Source organism: Somniosus microcephalus, chromosome 10, assembly GCF_052327205.1.
Source record: "Somniosus microcephalus isolate GS21.2 chromosome 10, FLI_Smic_1.0, whole genome shotgun sequence".
Taxonomy (NCBI): domain Eukaryota; kingdom Metazoa; phylum Chordata; class Chondrichthyes; order Squaliformes; family Somniosidae; genus Somniosus; species Somniosus microcephalus.
Window position 1 is genome coordinate 233,409,076 of NC_140996.1, and position 13,349 is coordinate 233,422,424.

Below are 13,349 nucleotides of genomic sequence, written 5' to 3' on the forward strand. Positions count from 1 at the left end.
GAAAGCTGAGCTGGGAAAGGGGGGGGGAAAGCTGAGCTGGGGAAAGGGGGGGGGAAAGCTGAGCTGGGAAAGGGGGGGGAAAGCTGAGCTGGGAAAGGGGGGGGGAAGCTGAGCTGGGAAAGGGGGGGGGGAAGCTGAGCTGGGAAAGGGGGGGAAAGCTGAGCTGGGAAAGGGGGGGGGAAAGCTGAGCTGGGAAAGGGGGGGGGGAAAGCTGAGCTGGGAAAGGGGGGGGAAAGCTGAGCTGGGAAAGGGGGGGGGGGGAAAGCTGAGCTGGGAAAGGGGGGGGGGAAAGCTGAGCTGGGAAAGGGGGGGGAAAGCTGAGCTGGGAAAGGGGGGGGGAAAGCTGAGCTGGGAAAGGGGGGGGGGAAAGCTGAGCTGGGAAAGGGGGGGGGAAAGCTGAGCTGGGAAAGGGGGGGGGGAAGCTGAGCTGGGAAAGGGGGGGGGAAAGCTGAGCTGGGAAAGGGGGGGGGGAAAGCTGAGCTGGGAAAGGGGGGGGAAGCTGAGCTGGGAAAGGGGGGGAAAGCTGAGCTGGGAAGGGGGGGGAAGCTGAGCTGGGAAAGGGGGGGGCAAGCTGAGCTGGGAAAGGGAGGGGAAAGCTGAGCTGGGAAAGGGGGGGGGAAAGCTGAGCTGGGAAAGGGGGGGGAAAGCTGAGCTGGGAAAGGGGGGGGAAAGCTGAGCTGGGAAAGGGGGGGGGAAGCTGAGCTGGGAAAGGGGGGGGGAAGCTGAGCTGGGAAAGGGGGGGGGAAGCTGAGCTGGGAAAGGGGGGGGGAAGCTGAGCTAGGAAAGGGGGGGGGAAGCTGAGCTGGGAAAGGGGGGGGGAAGCTGAGCTGGGAAAGGGGGGGGAAGCTGAGCTGGGAAAGGGGGGGGAAGCTGAGCTGGGAAAGGGGGGGGGAAGCTGAGCTGGGAAAGGGGGGGGGGGAAGCTGAGCTGGGAAAGGGGGGGGAAGCTGAGCTGGGAAAGGCGGGGGAAGCTGAGCTGGGAAAGGGGGGGGAAGCTGAGTTGGAAAGGGGGGGAAGCTGAGTTGGGAAGCTGAGTTGGAAAGGCGGGGGGGAAGCTGAGCTGGGAAGGGGGGGAAGCTGAGCTGGGAAAGGGGGGGGGAAGCTGAGCTGGGAAAGGGGGGGAAAGCTGAGCTGGGAAAGGGGGGGGAAGCTGAGCTGGGAAAGGGGGGGGGAAGCTGAGCTGGGAAAGGGGGGGGGAAGCTGAGCTGGGAAAGGGGGGGGAAGCTTGAGCTGGGAAAGGCGGGGGGGAAGCTGAGCTGGGAAAGGGGGGGGGAAGCTGAGTTGGAAAGGGGGGGGAGCTGAGTTGGAAAGGCGGGGGAAGCTGAGCTGGGAAAGGGGGGGAAGCTGAGCTGGGAAAGGGGGGGAAAGCTGAGCTGGGAAAGGGGGGGGGAAAGCTGAGCTGGGAAAGGGGGGGGAAAGCTGAGCTGGGAAAGGGGGGGGAAAAGCTGAGCCGGGAAAGGAGGGGGAAAGCTGAGCCGGGAAAGGGGAGGAAAGCTGAGCTGGGAAAGGGGGGGGAAAGCTGAGCTGGGAAAGGGGGGGGAAAGCTGAGCTGGGAAAGGGGGGGGGGAAGCTGAGCTGGGAAAGGGGGAGCTGAGCTGGGAAAGGGGGGGAAGCTGAGCTCGGAAAGTGGGGGAGCTGAGCTGGGAAAGGGGGTGAGCTGGGAAAGGGGGGGTGAGCTGAGCTGGGCAGGGGGGGGAGCTGAGCTGGGGCAGGGGGGGGGAGCTGAGCTGGGAAGGGGGGGAGTGGAGGTGAGCTGGGGGGTAGAGGAGTTGGGGGGGAGGAGGAGGAGGGGGTAGAGGAGTTGGGAGAGGGAGCAGGGGGAGACGGGGCTGGGGATTTTAATCCCTTTAATATCTGGGGAAGGGAGATTGGGCTGGTGGTCCACAACTAAACCCTTTAATTCTTGGGAGAGGGGTTCGGATCTGGGGGTGAAGGCTGGGCTGGAAGACCATGTATGTAGTGTTAGAGCTGCTCTCCTCTGTCGGAGCAAGTCTAGAGTCTCAACATGGCACTGGGTTTGTTTAAATATGTCCAGAAACTTCTAAAATATAAACTGGACCCCAAAAAGTGCACTGTTATAAAATAAAAACACAAGCCAGCTTTTGCATTTAAACTGTGTGTGATGTGGCGGCGTTGGTTCAGGTTTTCAGTGAGTTTTGATATTCTGCTTAAAAGTCGTTGTCAGAACTCACAGCGATGAGACAAGGGAAAGAATCCAAGCATTGGGGAATGGAATGGAAAAGTAGTGGGGCTTTTGGTGGAATTGTTCAAACTGTCTGCAGTTGTAAATAAGAAGGACTTGCATTTCTACAGCGCCTTTCACAACCTGTAATATATCCAAGTTTGCTGATGATACAAAGCTGGGTGGGAATGTAAGTTGTGAGGAGGATGCAAGGAGGCTTCAAGGGGATATAGACAGGCTAAGTGAGTGGGCAAGAACATGGCAAATGCAATATAATGTGGAGAAATGTGAAGTTATCCACTTTGGTTGGAAAAATGGAAAAGCAGGGTATTTTTTAAACGGTGAGAGATTGGGAAATGTTGGTGTTCAGTGGGACCTGGGTGTCCTTGTACACGAATCACTGAAAGTTAACATGCAGGTACAGCAAGCAATTAGGAAAGCAAATGGTATGTTGGCCTTTATTACAAGAGGATTTGAGTATAAGAGTAAAGACGTCTTACTGCAATTATATAGGGCCCTGGTGAGACCACACCGGGAGTATTGTGGACAGTTTTGGTCTCCTTACCTAAGGAGGGATAGACTTGCCATAGAGGGAGTGCAACGAAGGTTCACCAGACTGGTTCCTGGGATGGGGGGATTGTCCTATGAGGAGAGATTGAGTAGACTAGGCCTATATTCTCAAGAGTTTAGAAGAATGAGAGGTGATCTCATTGAAACATACAAAATTCTTCCAGGGCTCGACAGGGTAGATGCAGGGAGGATGTTTCCCCTGGCTGGGGAGTCTAGAACCAGGGGTCACAGTCTCAATAAGGGGTCGGCCATTTAGGACTGAGATGAGGAGAAATTTCTTCACTCAGAGGGTGGTGAATCTTTGGAATTCTCTGCCCCAGAGGGCTGTGGAGGCTCAGTCGTTGAGTATATTCAAGACTGAGATTGATAGACTTTTGGATATTAAGGGAATCAAGGGATATGGGGATCGGGCGGGAAAGTGGAGATGAGGTCGAAGATCAGCCATGATCTTACTGAATGGCGGAACAGGCTCGAGGGGCCAAATGGCCGACTCCTGCTCCTATTTCTTATGTTCTTATTTCTTATGACTGTGTCAGGTGTGACTCCGCGGGTATCACTCTCACTTCTGAGTCAGAAGGTCGTGGGTTCAAGTCCCAGTCCAGAGACTTGAGCACATAATCCAAGCTGACACTCCAGTGCAGTATTGATGGAGCGCTGCACTGTCGGAGGGGTAGTACTGAGGGAGCACTGTCGGAGGGGCAGTACTGAGGGAGCGCCGCACTGTTGGAGGGGCAGTACTGAGGGAGCACAGTCGGAGGGGCAGTACTGAGGGAGCGCTGCACAGTCAGAGGGGCAGTACTGAGGGAGCGCCGCACTGTCGGAGGGACAGTACTGAGGGAGCGCCGCACTGAGGGAGCACCGCACTGTCGGAGGGGCAGCACTGAGGGAGTGCTGCACTGTCGGAGGGGCAGCACTGAGGGAGTGCTGCACTGTCGGAGGGGCAGTACTGAGGGAGCGCCGCACTGTCGGAGGGGCGGTACTGAGGGAGCGCCGCACTGTGGGAGGGGCAGTACTGAGGGAGCGCCGCACTGTCGGAGGGGCAGTACTGAGGGAGCGCCGCACTGTCGGAGGGGCAGTACTGAGGGAGCGCCGCACTGTCGGAGGGGCAGTACTGAGGGAGCGCTGCACTGTCAGAGGTGCCGTCTTTTGAATGAGACGTTAAACCGAGGCCCCGTCTGTGCTCTCCGGTGGATGTAAAAGATCCCATGACACTATTTCGAAGAAGAGCAGGGGAGTTCTCCCTGGTGTCCTGGGGCCAATACTTATCCCTCAAACAACATCACCAAAAACATTATCTGGTCATTATCGCATTGCCGTTTGTGGGAGCTTGCTGTGCACAAATTGGCTGCCGCGTTTCCCACGTCACAACAGTGACTGCACTTCAAAAAAGTACTTCGTTGGCTGTAAAGCGCTTTGGGACGTCCTGAGGTCAGGAAAAGCGTTTTAAAAATGCAAGTCTTTCTTTTCAATACTGTTGCCGATATTATCTGACATTAAGGTTAGGTCTTGGAGTGAAACCAGGAGACATTCCACGCACACGCACATTGTGGACATCTGAATCTCGCTCCCCCAATAGGCTGTGGATGCTGGAACGGCGGGGGCGGGATCTCAATTGAAATTATCAGGGCAGAGATCGATGGAATTTTTTAGGCAAGGGTAGCAAGGGATATGGAGCCAAGGCGGGTAAATGGAGTCGATGCCATGATCTAATAGAATGGCAGAACGGGCTTGAGGGTCTGAATGGGGAAACTGCTGTCCCCATCTTCTCCAACAAAATTATGTAAAGCATTTTAAGTCATTCATAGAAACATAGAAGATAGGAGCAGGAGTAGGCCATTCGGCCCTTCGAGCCTGCTCCGCCATTCAACGAGATCATGGCTGATCATCCAAACCCTAGCACCCGGTCCCTACACCGACAGCCATCCCACCCAAGCCCTATCCCCGACACATAAATACAAGTATGATAGCAAAATACTGCAGATGCTGGAAATCCGAAATAACAACAGAAAATGTTGGAAAAACTCAGCAGGTCAGGCAAATTCCGTGGAGAGAAATTTGAGTTGACGTTTCGGGTCGAAACCCTTCTTCAAAACTGGAAAGAAAAGAAAATAGATCGAAGGCAGGGCTGCGATCGGACAAAAGAAGTAAGAGACAATAAAAGGTATTAGAAACCAGACGAGATGGTAATCGGCTGAGATTAGGTGTGAAGTGTACTGGCAGGATAAGAGATAGTTGCCAGGTGGTTGAGAGAAACAAAAGGAAAGGGGGGCGGGGGGGAGGAAAGGAAGATCAAACACGAGAAGGGAAACTGAAAGTAATGAAGATGAACAAGGTTGAAGAGCCAAACGGAGATCCCGTCGAAGAGAAGAGCAGAACTTCTTCAAGGTAGGCATTCCTAGAAGAGGTGTGGCAGTGAACCAAACACTAGTACGATAGCAAAATACTGCAGATGCTGGAAATCCGAAATAACAACAGAAAATGCTGGAAAAACTCAGCAGGTCAGGCTACATCCGTGGAGAGAAATTTGAGTTGACGTTTCGGGTCGAAACCCTTCTTCAAAACTGGAAAGAAAAGAAAATAGATCGAAGGCAGAGCTGCGATTGGACAAAAGAAGTCAGAGACAATAAAAGGTATTCGAAACCAGAGTCCAATCGCAGCCCTGACTTCGATCTATTTTCTTTTCTTTCCAGTTTTGAAGAAGGGTTTCGACCCGAAATGTCAACTCAAATTTCTCTCCACGGATGTTGCCTGACCTGCTGAGCTTTTCCAGCATTTTCTGTTGTTATTTCATAAATACAAGTATTTATTTACTTAGGGCAGCACAAAGCCTTCTCTCAATGGCATGCTGACAACACGTGGGACCGTGCTCGCAAGCCCTCACAAATACATCCTCTACCTCCCTCACAATGCGGTGAAGTGATAGGGAGAGGCTAGGCCACTACTAGGAGCTTGCTCACAAAGGTGAGGGGGTCAGGGACCACCATGTCCACCCTCCAATGCCATGAGTTAATAGCATGAACATTACAGCAACCTGCATTTATATAAGAACATAAGAAATAGGAGCAGGAATAGGCCACTTGGCCCCTTGAACCTGCTGCGCCATTCACTAAGATCGTGGCTGATCTTGGGCTCAAAGCTACTTCCCAGCCCGCTCCCCATAACCCTTCACTCCCTTATCTTGCAAAAATCTGTCTATCTCCACCCTAAATGTATTTAATGACCCAGCCTCCACAGCTTTCTGGGGCAGAGAATTCCACAGATTCACGACCCTCTGAGGAAAAAATTCCTCCTCATCTCCGTTCTAAAAGAAACATAGAAGATAGGAGCAGGAGTAGGCCATTCGGCCCCTCGAGCCCGCTCCGCCATTCAATGAGATCATGGCTGATCATCCAAATTCAGTACCCGGTCCCTGCTTTCTCCGCATATCCCTTGATCCCTTTAGCCTTAAGAAATATATCTAACTCCTTCTTGAATATATTTAATGAATTGGCCTCAACTGCCTTCTGTGGTAGAGAATTCCACAGGTTCACCACTCTCTGGGTGAAGAAATTCCTCCTCATTTCAGCCCTAAATGGCTTACCCCTTATCCTTAGACTATGACCCCTGGTTCTGGACTCCCGGCCATCATAAACATCCTTCCTGCATCTAGTCTGTCCAGGCCTGACAGAATTTTATAGGTTTCGATGAGATCCCCTCTCAATCTTCTAAACTCCAGTGAGTATAATCCCAATCGACACAATCTCTCCTCATACGTCATTCCTGCCATCCCAGGTGAATCTTCGCTGCACTCCTTCCATGGCAAGAACGTCCTTCCTCAGGTAAGGCGACCAAAACTGCACACAATACTCAAGGTGCGGTCTCACCAAGGCCCTGTACAACTGTAGCAAGACATCCTTGTTCCTGTACTCGAACCCTCTTGCTACGAAGGCCAACATACCATTTGCCGCCTTAACCGCCTGCTGCACCTGCATGCTTACCTTCAGCGACTGGTGCACAAGAACACCCAGGTCTCTCTGCACTTCCCCTTCTCCCAATCTATTGCCATTCAAATAATCTGCCTTCCTGTTTTTGCCACCAAAGTGGATAACCTCACATTTATCCACATTATAGTGCATTTGCCATGTTTCTGCCCAATCTGTCCAAATCGTACTGGTTTCACGACATCCTCCTCACAGCTTACCCTCCCACCCAGCTTTGTGTCATCTGCAAATTTGGAGATATTACATCCAATTCCCTCGTCCAGATCATTAATATATATTGTGAACAGCTGGGGTCCTAGGACCGATCCTTGCGGTACCCCACGAGTCACTGCCTGCCACTCGGAAAACGACCCGTTTATTCCAACTCTTTGCTTTCTGTCCGCCAACCAGTTCTCTATCCAAGTCAATACCTTGCCCCCAATCCCATGTGCCTTAATTTTGCACGCTAATCTCTTAGGTGGGACCTTATCGAAAGCCTTCTGAAAGTCCAAATACACCACATCCACTGGTTCTCCCTTATCTATTTTACCAGTTACATCCTCAAAAAATTCCAGTAGATTAGTCAAGCATGATTTACCTTTTGTAAATCCATGTTGACTTTGTCCGATCCTGTCACTGATTACCAAGTGCTCTGCTATTACATCTTTTATAATAGATTCTAGCATTTTCCCCACTACCGATGTCAGGCTTACCGGTCTATAATTCCCCGCTTTTTCTCTACCACCTTTTTTGACTAGTGGGGTAACATTAGCTACCCTCCAATCCATGGGTACTGTTCCAGAGTCTATCGAGTTCTGGAAGATGACCAGCAATGCATCTACTATTTCTAGGGCTACTTCCTTAAGCACCCTGGGATGTAGATTATCAGGCCCTGGGGATTTATCGGCCTTCAGTCCCATCAATTTTCCTAACACCATTTCCCTACCAATACTTTCAGTTCCATCCTTTCATCAGGCCCTATGTTCCCCGGCATCGCTGGGAGGTTATTTGTGTCCTCCTTTGTGATGACAGAACCAAAGTATGAATTTAGTTGGTCTGCCATTTCTTTGTTTCCCATTATAAATTCCCCTGATTCTGACTGTAAGGGACCTACGCTTGACTTCACCGATCTTTTTCTCTTCACATATCTATAAAAGCTTTTACAGTCAGTTTTTATGTTCCCTGCAAGCTTACTCTCATATTCTATTTTCCCTTTCTTAATTAACACCTTTGTCCTCCTTTGTTGAATCCTAAACTGCTCCCAATCCTCAGGATTATTGCTTTTTCTGGCCAATTTATATGTCGTCTCCTTGGATCTTATGCTATCCCTAATTTCCCTTGTTAGCCACGGTTGAGTCACCTTTTTTGTTTTATTTTTATGCCAAACTGGGATGAACAAATTCTGTAGCTCATCCATTCGGTCTTTGAATGTTTGCCATTGCCTATCCACTGTCAACCCTTTGAGTGCCATTCCCCAATCGATCCTACCCAACTCGCTCCTCAGACCATCGTAGTTTCCTTTATTTAAATTGAGGACCCTAGTCTCTGAGTCAACTACTTCATTCTCCATCTTAATGAAGAATTCGATCATATTATGACCGCTCTGACCCAAGGAGCCTCGCACAACAAGATTGCTAATTAATCCTTTCTCGTTACATAATACCCAGTCTAAGATGGCCTGATCTCTGGTTGGTTCCTCGACATATTGGTCCAGGAAACCATCCCGTACACACTCCAGGAATTCCTCCTCCACAGTGTTGTTACTAATTTGGTTGGCCCAATCTATATGTAGATTAAAGTCACCCATGATGACTGCTGTGCCCTTATTGCACGCTTCTTTAATTTCCCTTTTAATGCCATCCCCAACCTCTGCGTTACTGTTGGGAGGTCTATATACCACTCCCACTAATGTTTTTTTCCCCCTTAGTATTTCTCAATTCTACCCATACAGATGCCACATCATCAGAGCTAACATCCTTCATTACAATTGTATTAATCCCTTCTTTAACCAGTAATGCTACCCCACCTCCCTTTCCTTTTTGCCTATCTTTCCTGGATATCGAATACCCCTGGATGTTGAGTTCCCAGTCTTGGCCATCCTTGAGCCACGTTTCCGTAATCCCAACCAAATCATATTCATTTACCTCTATTTGCGCAGCCAATTTGTCCACCTTATTACAAATGCTCCTCGCATTAAGGCACAAAGCCTTCAGGCTTGTTTTTTTAATGCTCTTAGACCTATTAGAATTATTATTTACTGTGGCCACGTTTGATTTAAACCGTTGATTTCTCTGACTGCCACTTTTGTTTTTCTCCTTCCTATCTTTTGCTTTTATCCCTGTTTCCCTTTCCTCTGTCTCCCTGCTCAGGTTCCCAACCCCCTGCCATTTTAGTTTAAACCCCCCCGAACAGTGCTAGCAAACCTCCCCGCAAGGATATTTGTCCCGCTCTGGTTCAGGTGCAACCCGTCCGACTTGTACAAGTCCCACCTTCCCCAGAAGCAGGCCCAGTGATCCAGCAAACCAAAGCCCTCCCTCCTGCACCAACTCTTTAGCCACGCATTCATCTGCTCTATCCTCCTATTCTTATACTCACTAGCACGTGGCACCCCGGTTCTGGACTCCCCCACCACCGGGAGCATCCTTCCTGCATCTAGTCTGTCTAGTCCTGTTAGAATTTTATAAGTTTCAATGAGGTCCCCTCTCATTCTTCTAAACTCCAGCGAATATAAGCTCAATCGACCCAATCTCTGCTCATACGTCATTCCTGCCATCCCAGATATCAGTCTGGTGAATTTTCACTGCACTCCCTCCATGGCAAGAACATCCTTCCTCAGATAAGGTGACCAAAACTGCACACAATACTCAAGGTGTGATCTCACCAAGGCCCTGTACAACTGCAGCAAGACATCCTTGCTCCTGTACTCGAATCCTCTCGCTATGAAGGCCAACATACCATTTGCCGCCTTAACCGCCTGCTGGACCTGCATGCTTACCTTCAGCGACTGGTGCACAAGGACACCCAGGTCTCGTTGCACTTCCCCTTCTCCCAATCTATTGCCGTTCAGATAATCTGCCTTCCTGTTTTTGCCACCAAAGTGGATAACCTCGCATTTATCCATATTATACTGCATCTGCCATGCTTATGCCCAATCACACAACCTGTCCAAATCATACTGGAGTTTCTCGGCATCCTCCTCACAGCACACACGCCCACCCAGCTTTGTGTCATCTGCAAACTTGGAGATATTGCGTCTAGATCACTAATATATATTGTGAATAGCTGGGGTCCTAGGACCGATCCCTGCGGTACCCCACTAGTCACTGCCTGCCACTCGGAAAAAGACCCGTTTATTCCAACTCTTTGCTTCCTGTCTGCCAACCAGTTCTTTATCCGTCAGTACCTTGCCCCCAATCCCATGTGCCTTAACTTTACACGCTAATCTCTTATGCGGGACCTTATCAAAAGCCTTCTGAAAGTCCAAAGACACCACGTCCACTGGTTCTCCCTTATCTATTCTACCAGTTACATCCTCAAAAAATTCCAGTAGATTAGTCAAGCACGATTTACCTTTTGTAAATCCATGTTGACTTTGTCCGATCCTGTCACTGTTTCCCAAGTGCTCTGCTATTATATCTTTTTAATGGACTGTAGCATTTTCCCCACTACCGATGTCAGGCTCACTGGTCTGTAATTCCCCGTTTTCTCTCTACCACCTTTTTTGAATAGTGGGGTTACATTAGCTACCCTCCAATCCATGGGAACTGTTCCAGAGTCTATCGAATTTTGGAAGATGATCAGCAATGCATCTATTATTTCTAGGGCCACTTCCTTAAGTACCCTAGGATGTAGATTATCAGGCCCTGGGGATTTATCGGCCTTCAATCCCATCAATTTCCCTAACACCATTTCCCTACAAATACTGATTTCTTTCAGTTCCTCCCTCTCATTAGACCCTATGTTCCTGACATCTCTGGGAGGTTATTTGTGTCCTCCTTTGTGAAGACAGAACCAAATTATGTATTTAATTGGTCTGCCATTTCTTTGTTCCCCATTATAAATTCCCCTGATTCTGACTGCAAGGGACCTACGCTTGACTTCACCAATCTTTTTCCCTTCACATATCTATAGAAGCTTTTACAGTCAGTTTTTATGTTCCCTGCCAGCTTACTCTGATACTCTATTTTCCCCCTCTTAATTAATCCCTTTGTCCTCCTTTGCTGAATCCTAAACTGCTCCCAATCCCTTTATTCTGAAACTATGCCCCCCGCGTTCTAGATTTCCCCACGAGGGGAAACATCCTCTCTGCATCTACCTTGTCGAGCCCCCTCAGTATCTGATATGTTTCAATAAGATCACCTCTCATTCTTCTAAAGTCCAATGAGTATAGGCCCAGCCTGCTCAACCTTTCCTCATAAGTCAAACCCCTCATCTCTGGAATTAACCTAGTGAATCGTCTCTGAACTGCCTCCAATGCAAGTATATCCTTCCTTAAATAAGGAGACCAAAACTGTACGCAGTACTCAAGGTGTGGTCTCACCAATACCTTGTACAGTTGTAGCAGGACTTCCCTGTTTTTATACTCCATCCCCCTTGAAATAAAGGCCAACATTCCATTTGCCTTTTTGATTATTTGCTGTACCTGCATGCTAACTTTTTGTGTTTCATGCACAAGGACCCCCAGGTCCCTCTGAACTGTAGCATTTTGTAATCTCTCTCTATTTAAATAATAGTTTGCTTGTTTACTTTTCCTGCCAAAGTGGATAACCTCGCACTTTAACATCTTTAAGAGAAGAAAACATCCGAAGGCGCCGCACCGGAGTGTTATCAGTCAAAAATTGACACCGAGGCAAAGAAGAGGTGGGTGACTAAAAGCTTGGTCAAAGAGGCAGGTTTTAAACAGCGTCTTAAAGGAGGAGAGAGAGAGAGAGAGAGGCGGAGAGGTTTAGGGAGGGAATTCCAGAGCTTGGGGCCCGGGCAGCTAAGGAAGGATATACTTGCCACAGAGGGAGTGCAACAAAGGTTCACGAGATTGATTCCTGGGATGGCGGGACTGTCATATGAGAAGAGATTGAGTAAACTAGGCCTGTATTCTCTTGAATTCAGAAGAATGAGAGGGGATCTCATTGAAGCATACAAAATTATTACAGGGCTTGATAGGGTGGATGCTGGGAGAATGTTTCCCTTGGCTGGGGAGTCTAGAACCAGGGGCCACAGCCTCAGGATAAAGGGTAGGCCATTCAGGACTGAGATGAAAAGAAATTTCTTCTCACAGAGGGTGGTGAATCTTTGGAATTCTCTACCCCAGAGGGCTGTGGAGGCTCAGTCATTGGGTATATTCAAAACAGAAGTCGATAGATTTCTGACTAGTAAAGGCATCAAGGGATATGGCGATAGGGCCGGTGAATGGAGTTGAAGCAGAAGATCAGCCATGATCTCATTGAATGGCGGAGCAGGCTCGAAGGGCCGAATGGCCTACTCCTGCTCCTATTTCTTATGTTCTTAAGACGGATTATAACATGCTACTTATACAGCAAAAACATACGACCGTGACAAGTAGCTGGTACCGGTCCCAATCGGACAGATGGGATCACTCTCAAAAGAGCGTTTGACCAGCCCAACTTCTGTCTGGCTCTCCCCGCCACCGTCTCTGTGGGCAAGCACTCGGGGTGTCACTTTTATTCTCTTTTTTAGGGGTGGGCCTGAGGCCAAGTTATTGACAAGACCATTTAACCTATAGAGGTTGCTCCAAAACCTCATTCAATTTGTCTTATTGTTTAATCTTTCTGAAGGTTCTTCCTTTGGAATTTGTGTCTTATCTCTCTTGTCCCTATCCTCCCTAGTTTGGAGTTGGACATGCCATTCTTGGCCATCAGATGTTCGTAACTACTTGTTATCAGTTATTTATGTTCACGCTGTTCATGCTGCTTGATCTATACAAAACTAACTCTTTCAATATCAGACTATTGTACCATGGAATGAATCATTAAATTCCCAAAGATATCTTCTACTCTGTTCCCATACACTGGTTAAGTTATGCATTTTAAAGCAGTTTTCTTAAACAAAGTCAAAATCCTAACTTAGCATTATAATATGGTTATTAGCAGTAATGGAAAAATATAACGTTGGGCCTTGGTTGGTCCATTTAGAGAAACATAAACAAGGTTGAAATCCTAACTTGAAAACAAGATTATTTATGACAGTGACACTGCAGAACGCTATAACATCCGCAGGGAACCAAAACACAGGCAGATTCTACGCATCTAACTAATTATTCTAATACTAGTCTGAGAGACTTTCCGTCTCTAGTTCCATTACAATACAGCATTACTCACGTCACAGCTTTATCTGCACAACCGTATACATTTTGAACACCCCTGATTTCTAACACCTGCGCCTCTAAGCCTATATCACCTTCTTTGTCTCTAATAGGTCCCTTCTTCTTAATACCCGCTTACTGTTTACATGCCGGTAGAAGATTTTTGGGTTCCCTTTTATGTTAACCGCCATTCTACTCTCATATTCTCTCTTTGCCAATCGTATTTTCATCTTCACTTCCCCTCTCAACTTACTGTATTTGGTCTGGTTCTCCCTCGAAGAATTCACCTGACATGCATCATACACCCTCTTTTTTTGTTT

General features: G+C 48.6%; 1 protein-coding gene across 5 annotated transcripts in view; it reads left to right on the forward strand.

The window, feature by feature from the left end:
- Window positions 1–13,349, forward strand: part of LOC147112167 (nuclear mitotic apparatus protein 1-like) — a 97,912-nt gene that overhangs the window by 370 nt on the left and 84,193 nt on the right. For 2 of the 5 annotated variants that reach the window (XM_085999773.1, XM_085999777.1), the window contains exon 2: window positions 11,471–11,570. The exons of the other annotated variants lie outside the window; for them this stretch is intronic. The gene's annotated coding sequence lies outside the window, so the exon portion shown is untranslated. The remainder of the gene's footprint in view (window positions 1–11,470; window positions 11,571–13,349) is intronic. 5 annotated transcript variants of the gene reach the window in all.